Here is an 8,090-nt window from a genome sequence, read left to right on the forward strand (position 1 = left end):
AAGGAAAAATGAAGAAAAAGAGAAAGAACAGAAGAAATAAGAAAAAGAAAGAAAGTCTGGAGAAGCAGCTGAAAAGCAGTCTGTCTGCAGCATGAGGTTTAGAACGTTTCAGAAGACTTAAAGTTTAATAAACAATGAAAAAATATTGAAATCAGCTGCTTTAAATGCAAGGATGGGGGATGAAAAAAGAGGTGAAGAGAAGTGAGGAGAGTGAAGGAAGGGCAGAGAGCAGAAGCAGCTTTGTCAAGTGTTCAAATGGAGTCTGTAGAAAACATACAGTAATCATATATTCATGCTGTATTCATGTCATTGGGAGAAGAACAATTATAGAGAACAGTTACTCTGTGAAACCATCTGTAAAGCTACAGTCCCACCAAGTCAAACAGACCCAGATCTGCGCTTTGGACAGATTTGATCAATAATTCAAGTCGACATTTGATGTGTTGATTGATCTGGAAGAGCAGAATGCTTTACCAAAATATCTGCATTTGTAGCACTCTGGAAATAAATCTTACTTTCCTCCATACTGGTACTCCAGGTGTTTTTTACCCAACTTTTCCTCCAGTTTAGATACGTGATGCACCAGCATCATTGGCCTTCCAGATCATAGTGATGGGGAGTGAGGGAGGACCATCCTACCCACCCTGAGAGAGAGAGAGGACATTAATGCAGTCTTGAACTCCTGAACATGGATGACTGTGGCATCACTGGAGATCAAACCCACATTCTCCCCCAAAGACAGGGCCACTCAGAAGCCTTCGTCCCAATTTCTACCTTTTATAAATGTCTGTGTATCAGAATCGGCAGATGTGTCCATGACAAATATTGGATTTCAGCATTTCAGCATTCCCATATGGGTGCATTCCCATCATAGAGTCAACCACATAAGCAAGTCTATACGAGATTCCACAACTGTTTAACATGGTTTGAGGCAAATGTGTAATGATTTAGACAGTTAGGTGATGCCAATTGGTGGGACAGAAGCGTCCAATACTTATTACATTAGCCCTGTAGCTCCAGTGCAAAACTAGAGAACCACACAATTCTTGGCCTTAGCAAAACTTATGATAAGGTGAAAATTGTGTATATTTGAAGGAACTATCACTTTAAAGCACCAAAGAAGCCTATTTCATGGACTAATTTCTAATAATGGGCACTGGGATTGCTAACCTATTGATTTTTCCTGCTTGTTCACGTAAATTATCCTTTTTTCAGTGTAGAATTTTCAAAACAATGGACATATGGCCTTACTAGGCTAATAATAATATATGCTGTCAACCGTCATTTTGACCTAGAAGGAAAAAGGTCAAACACTGCATTAATATGCACTTAATAATCCGATTACAGTCGAAAATCAGATTTTGTTGGTAATACGATCAACCTGTTTATATGCACTTGAGCAATTAGATAATGGGGAAAGTCCAGGTCTACATGAGTCAGACAGTAATCGGATTTCTGCTTTGCATCCAGCCAATAAACTCACAGAAGAAGACGTGACTTAAACATAATGTAAAACTCAAACCTCATACCGCGACTTTTTACTAAAAACATCGCACCACTTTACCTGAAAATATGAACATGCATCATCTAAAAGACGAAGAATCTTTCAATTCTTCAGTTCGACAAGCGTGTATTTGCTTTCAGTGTCGCTCCAAAAGTGTTTTGCTTCCATTACGCTGCTTACTTATTTCCAATACCGCCACCTGTATTCGCACAGGCGCAGACTTCAGAAACCCGAAAGAAATCAGAGTAAGAGTTCACATGCACTAAGAAATCTGATTACTGAGATACAGTCCAGCCCCTTTATCAGATTTACACACCTTAATATGATCTAGGAAATCAGAGCATGCTGCTAACATGACCATTTGAATAATCAGATAACTACAGAAATCCTGATTATGATCAGATTATTCAGTGCATGTAAAGACAGTAATTGAAAATGGCTAACCGTGCATTTTAATAGGAAAGCCAGTTACTCTCTGTGACTTCACTTAAAGCACCGAAGAAGTCTGTGCGCATGGCTGATCCTGATCACTAAGTTCTAGGGAATGCTAACCTATTGATTCCCAGGCTGTTTTGGAAGAGCAGAACGGTTTACCGAAACAACTGCATTTGTAACGCTTTGGGAATAAATCTCTCCATATGGCTAATTCAACTTTGGATTCTTACCCAATTCTTCCTACAAATTAGACATCTTCTACACTTTTGGAAGACGTTTCAGTTGGCACGTCATAAGGAAATATGAAAAATCAAGGACACAGGGCCTCTCATGTTTATAACTAAATTTTCCATTTCAATGGACTGCAAATATTACTTCGATAGCATTCAGAAGGGATGACCTTTCCCATTCATTAGGAAAGGAAATGACCATGACTTCACTTAATTCTGAAAAAAAAAACATCTTCCACATGGTGTCCAATAACACGAATGACTTTAATAATACAACCCAAACAAAACTCTTATTAGACGCTATGCTTCACTCTATACTCTGAATTCAGATGGATGAGAACACTAAGAAAGTCTAAAAGCACAAGCAGAACTCATTACACACGTATTTTACACATGTGAATCATCACCTACATGCATTTCTTTCCTGAGCAGACTGAGGGTATAGTGTGCTGTTGGCTCAGGGGAAGGTTGGCCTGTGTTTCAGAATGCAGCCCAGCCACTTTTTGAGCAGGGCTGTGGTGGCAAACCCACATTTCCAGCATACGCACTCACATGGGAGGGTGACTGTGAGTCAGACCTTCTCTCATTCTCTCTTTCTCTATCTATCCATCCCTTTATCTGTTTCTCTCTCCTAATGCCCACCCTTTATATACTTGGCCTATACTGCTCCCGGTCACCAAGCACTGGAAATGATATATTAAAAATATAATCAGACATACAGAAGCAGAAGCAGGTGATAAGCAGGCTTTTATTTACTTCTATTATGAAGTCGGAACAGCTGCTGAAAAAAAAATGGTTGGTTTGATGGTTTTGCTTTCTAATGAAAATTGGCTTAATACAGTTGTGCGCCTAGAGCGATGTTGTTTCTCACAAAATCAGTAAATGAAAACATGATAGCTTGATTCCAACTGCTGGTATTTAATCAGATGTGTAAGGCCTTCAGTTCAGCCCCTGAAGTCCTAACCAATGGGAGAACCAGCTTGGCACTAATCTGCCTAGATACCACAGAGAAAACAATCCTGTTCGGATCATTTTCCAGTGGGATTTTCAAAGATTAAACACTTTTTCCAAAAACAAATGAAATAAAAGTATTACTACAATAGATGCAGTGATTAAATATGACGAGCACTATATCATATTAAATAAATATGAACTAAAAAGTACACACATACCGAGAAGGTATATAAAGTAATCAGGATTGTGTTCAAAAGTGGCACATTTTATATCATATTTCAATATGGAAATAAAGAAATAAAGAAAATTGTGCCCAAAAATTGAGCCATATTTCAACGTGTTCTCTGCACACGTTGGACGTTTTAACTGATTTACACTTTCACAGAAAATCAACAAACCATGCAATTTGTCTTGTAAAAACTCTAGAATACAGTCAAATCAGCAATAGTATGTCGCTGTTGTCAGAAGAAAAGATCGTATCTCCAAAATGGTAACTTTACAGGGAGAAGGTAAAAATCTACTTTATTTTTAATGTAAGTCAGCCAGGTGTTTAATGTAAGGAACCAGATGTTTTTCCAAGTCATTTTGTATCATTTCTTTTGGGCCATTCATCATATAATTTACACACAATCTAAAGGACCAGTCATTTGACCATGTCAAAAACTGAAAAAAAAATGGAGATACAAAGTTTTCCTCTGACAGCAGCGACATACTGCAAGTTAAATACATACATCAATCAGCCATGACATTAAAACCACCTCCTTGTTTCTCCACCCTTTGTCTATTTAATCATCTCTACTTACCATATTGGTGCACTATGCAGTCCATCTGTTTCTCTGCACACTTTGTTACCCTGTTCTTCAATGGGTAGGACCCCCACAGGACCACCACAGAGCAGGTATCATTTGGGTGACGTGTTGGTGGCGTGTCAGTGTGTGTTGTGCTGGTATGAGTGGATCAGACACAGCAGTGCTGCAGGAGGTTTTAAACACTGTGTCCACTCACTGTCCACTTTATTAGACACTTCTTCCTTGTTGGTCCACCTTGTAGATGTAAAGTCAGAGATGACAGCTCATCTGCTGCTGCAGAGTGTGTTGGTCATCCTCTAGTCCTTCATCAGTGGTCACATGATGCTGCCCACAGGACCCTGTTGGCTGGATATTTTTGGTTGGTGGACTCGTCTCAGCCCAGCAGTGACACTGAGGTGTTTACACTGTGAGGTGTAGCCTGGGATTTTTTGGATTTAACATCACATTATGGTTTCAATAGAAGTCCTTACATTTTATTTGAATGAACATAAATAAGACAATTTTATAATAAAAACGTAATAAAAAGGCAATTTTATCCATGGCTAAAACTTACTAGCCTAACTGTCTTGCCCAGAAAAGCTGTAAGTTTATCATGACCTTTACTCCGAGTGTGTGAGATCTTGACAGGTAGCTGGAGAACACTTCACCCAGAAATGCCAACGGCAGCAGCTGATAGAGAGGACTGTGCAGTTAGACTCATGATGCTGTCAGATTTATGGCTCATTGTTAGTTTTGTTAGCATTCTGCAGTGAAACATCTCTTTAAAAGGCCCCGAAGCACATGTAGACTGCACTCACCATGCTAGTACTGGACAGTAGTTGTGAGGAGGATGCCATGTGGGGTGTGTCTCTTGTCTGTGATTGTCTTCTATGCATTCTCAGATTACATTCTTGGATGTTAATTTGATGCCTGAGCAAATCGTAAGACACTGGAGAAGGTATTGTAAAGGAAAATGCTGGATTCAGGATGGCATACTACACTGCTCAAAAAAATAAAGGGAACACTCAAATAACACATCCTAGATCTGAATGAATGAAATATTCTCATTGAATACTTTCTTCTGTACAAAGTTGAATGTGCTGACAACAAAATCACAAAAATCATCAATGGAAATCAAATTTATTAACCAATGGAGGCCTGGATTTGGAGTCACACACAAAATTAAAATGGAAAAACACACGACAGGCTGATCCAACTTTGATGTGATGTCCTTAAAACAAGTCAAAATGAGGCTCAGTATTGTGTGTGGCCTCCACGTGCCTGTATGACCTCCCTACAATGCCTGGGCAGCTCCTGATGAGGTGGCGGATGGTCTCCTGAGGGATCTCCTCCCAGACCTGGACCAAAGCATCCGCCAACTCCTGGACAGTCTGTGGTGAGACATGATGTCCCATATGTGCTCAATCGGATTCAGGTCTGGGGAACTACGCTGACAGACACAGCAAACCTTCTTGCCACAGCTCGCATTGATGTGCCATCCTGGATGAGCTGCACTACCTGAGCCACTTGTGTGGGTTGTAGAGTCCGTCTCATGCTACCACGAGTGTGAAAGCACCACCAACATTCAAAAGTGACCAAAACATCAGCCAGAAAGCAGAAAGGTACTGAGAAGTGGTCTGTGGTCCCCACCTGCAGAACCACTCCTTTATTGAGTGTGTCTTGCTAATCGCCAATAATTTCCACCTGTTGTCTCTTCCATTTGCACAGCAGCATGTGATTGATTGTCTGAGTGATTGTCAATCAGTGTTGCTTCCTAAGTGGACAGTTTGATTTCACAGAAGTTTGATTTCCTTGGAGTTATATTGTGTTGTTTAAGTGTTCCCTTTATTTTTTTGAGCAGTGTATAAATATTGCATGACAGCCATGAAAGCACACATTTAAATAGGGTACTTATAATTCATAAAAAAGCCATAAACATATTTTTAGGCTTCATACTAATTTTTGATCATGTATGCATTAAGAATTCATTCTGCTGAGCTCTAATACAGCACAGTGTAGTTTGGCCCAGAACAATTCTAAAATAAAAGACTCCAAATGCCCCTGTGCAAAAAGCTGTAGCTGAAGAGGGTCTGTGAGCAGTGAGATTTTCAAGTTGGTGCCCCCCCTCCTCAAGTGAGCAGTTTTTGTCCGGGGTAATGAGGGTCTGTGATGATGCAGCGGTGGGTGGTTAGTGATTTGGTGGAGACTGCTTTGAACACTTTTTTTTTTAAACTATACTGTTGATTGTTAACACTTTACGGCAATAAACGTCAGTGATGAACCATCGTTAATGAGAGCTAGGCCTTCAGTTTGGGTCACAAATGTCAAAACTAAGTCAAAAACATGAAACATCAACATCATGAAACAACATGCTGATTTCTGTCAACTCCCTTATGGGATTTCAATAGTATGTTAGCACTAAAGTAATGGTGAAAAACATGAACATTTTGTGGCCGTTCTAAATTAAATGTAGACTTGACAATTGTAAAAGACATTCCAGGTCCAAGCTTACATACAAATTAACATGGATTTTACCTCATAGCAGTTTTACAGTGAGTCCGTCTCCGGCTTGGAGCTGCTGCCATTTTCCCTCTGATGCATTGGTTGGACTGTTGTGGCTCCACAACGGAATCAGGTTTTTAAGTAAAAATAAAATAATCCTCCTTTGCAGTAAAATAAAGCTCTGCTGATCATTCTAACACAGTTTTAACAATAACTAGACTTAAACACTGGAGTTAATTAGGCCATATCTGCTAATATCTGCTAACTCGTTGGCATGCAGACTGCTGGTCACATAGCAACGCAGACAACAGTATCACCTAGCTAGCTAGTAGCTAACAACAAGGCAAAAAGAAATTTTTAAGATGGACATTAATTATTTAGAGATGAATGGACTTGTTTGCATTTATAATCACTCCAGATGGTTTCCTGATATTTGTAATCTGCAACAGGAAACTGTCAAACAATAAATTGTCACGTTTGAATTTTCCCGTTCCACCTTAAATGGCACTGCAGTTAGATTTTGGCGCCTCAGGCACCATTTAAGCTGGATTGGGAAAATTTGAACAAGAAGCTGGCGAATCTAGGCCTTCAGTTTAGTTCAGTTCCTGAAGTCCTAACCAATGAGATAATTTGCTTGATTGTATCTACCAGAAAACAGGCCTGATTAGGTCATTTTCAATGTGGTGTTTCAAGAATGTAATGCTTTTTGTTTCCAACCAAAACTTGACAATGATATGAGTCTTATTACAGAGATTAATTGCATTAATGACCTGACTTGTATTTTTAATATTACAGAAATCATTAGACCTTCTCTAAAGGTCTACAAGGCACACTGAGGTTTCCAGGTTTTAGGGGCAGAATATCTGAAACAGTTATTGTAACTACATGTACATACTTGCAGAATATTCTTCAGAGTGAGTGTGTGTAAGTGTGCACAGTACATTCCTCAGGCCCGGATTTCACCCTGGCTGCTCTCTGAGGGTTTGTGGAATGTGTGAAAGAATCCCGCTCACAGTGATAAAGATCTGCAGTGGAGGGCTGAATGACACAAAGACGAGGAGACAGTCACAGAAGGTCATCAACGCGCAGTATGCTGAGTGTAGGACAGAGGTGACTGAGACACAGTTTGACATGTAATCACATACATGTCATTCCCAAACATTATTATTACTGTCTACTGTCTATTACTAAAACGCTCACAAACCTGGACGTGTAATCACAAACAAGCTCTGCACTAATACAGTCGGGCATTTTTTACCTTATGCTCAGTTCTTTGCAAAAGTCAGACACCATCCTTTATTTATTTACCATCCAAAACAGACAGTAAATACAAGCTGTTCATTTTTTTGTGCCAGAAACAGAAAAACAATATATATAAAGGAAAATTATACAGGGGCCTTAATAACCAATTATATTATTTTACAGTATCTATAGTGTCCACTCTTTAGCTTTATTACAGCTTCCATCCTGTTCAGGAGACTCACCTTCAGTTTTTCAAAGAAATCTGCAGTAAAAATAACCCAACTTCTAAGAACTTTGGATGTGTGGAAAAACATCCTTGCAGACTTCTTTGAAAACCTCAAAGCAAGCCTCCTGAAAAGAACAGAAGCTGTATTAAAAAGTGGCTGAGGGCGCAGAGGCAGAAAGCGGACACATTAGATACTAAAAGCACACCTC

This window comes from Pygocentrus nattereri, chromosome 30 (assembly GCF_015220715.1).
Source record: "Pygocentrus nattereri isolate fPygNat1 chromosome 30, fPygNat1.pri, whole genome shotgun sequence".
NCBI lineage: Eukaryota > Metazoa > Chordata > Actinopteri > Characiformes > Serrasalmidae > Pygocentrus > Pygocentrus nattereri.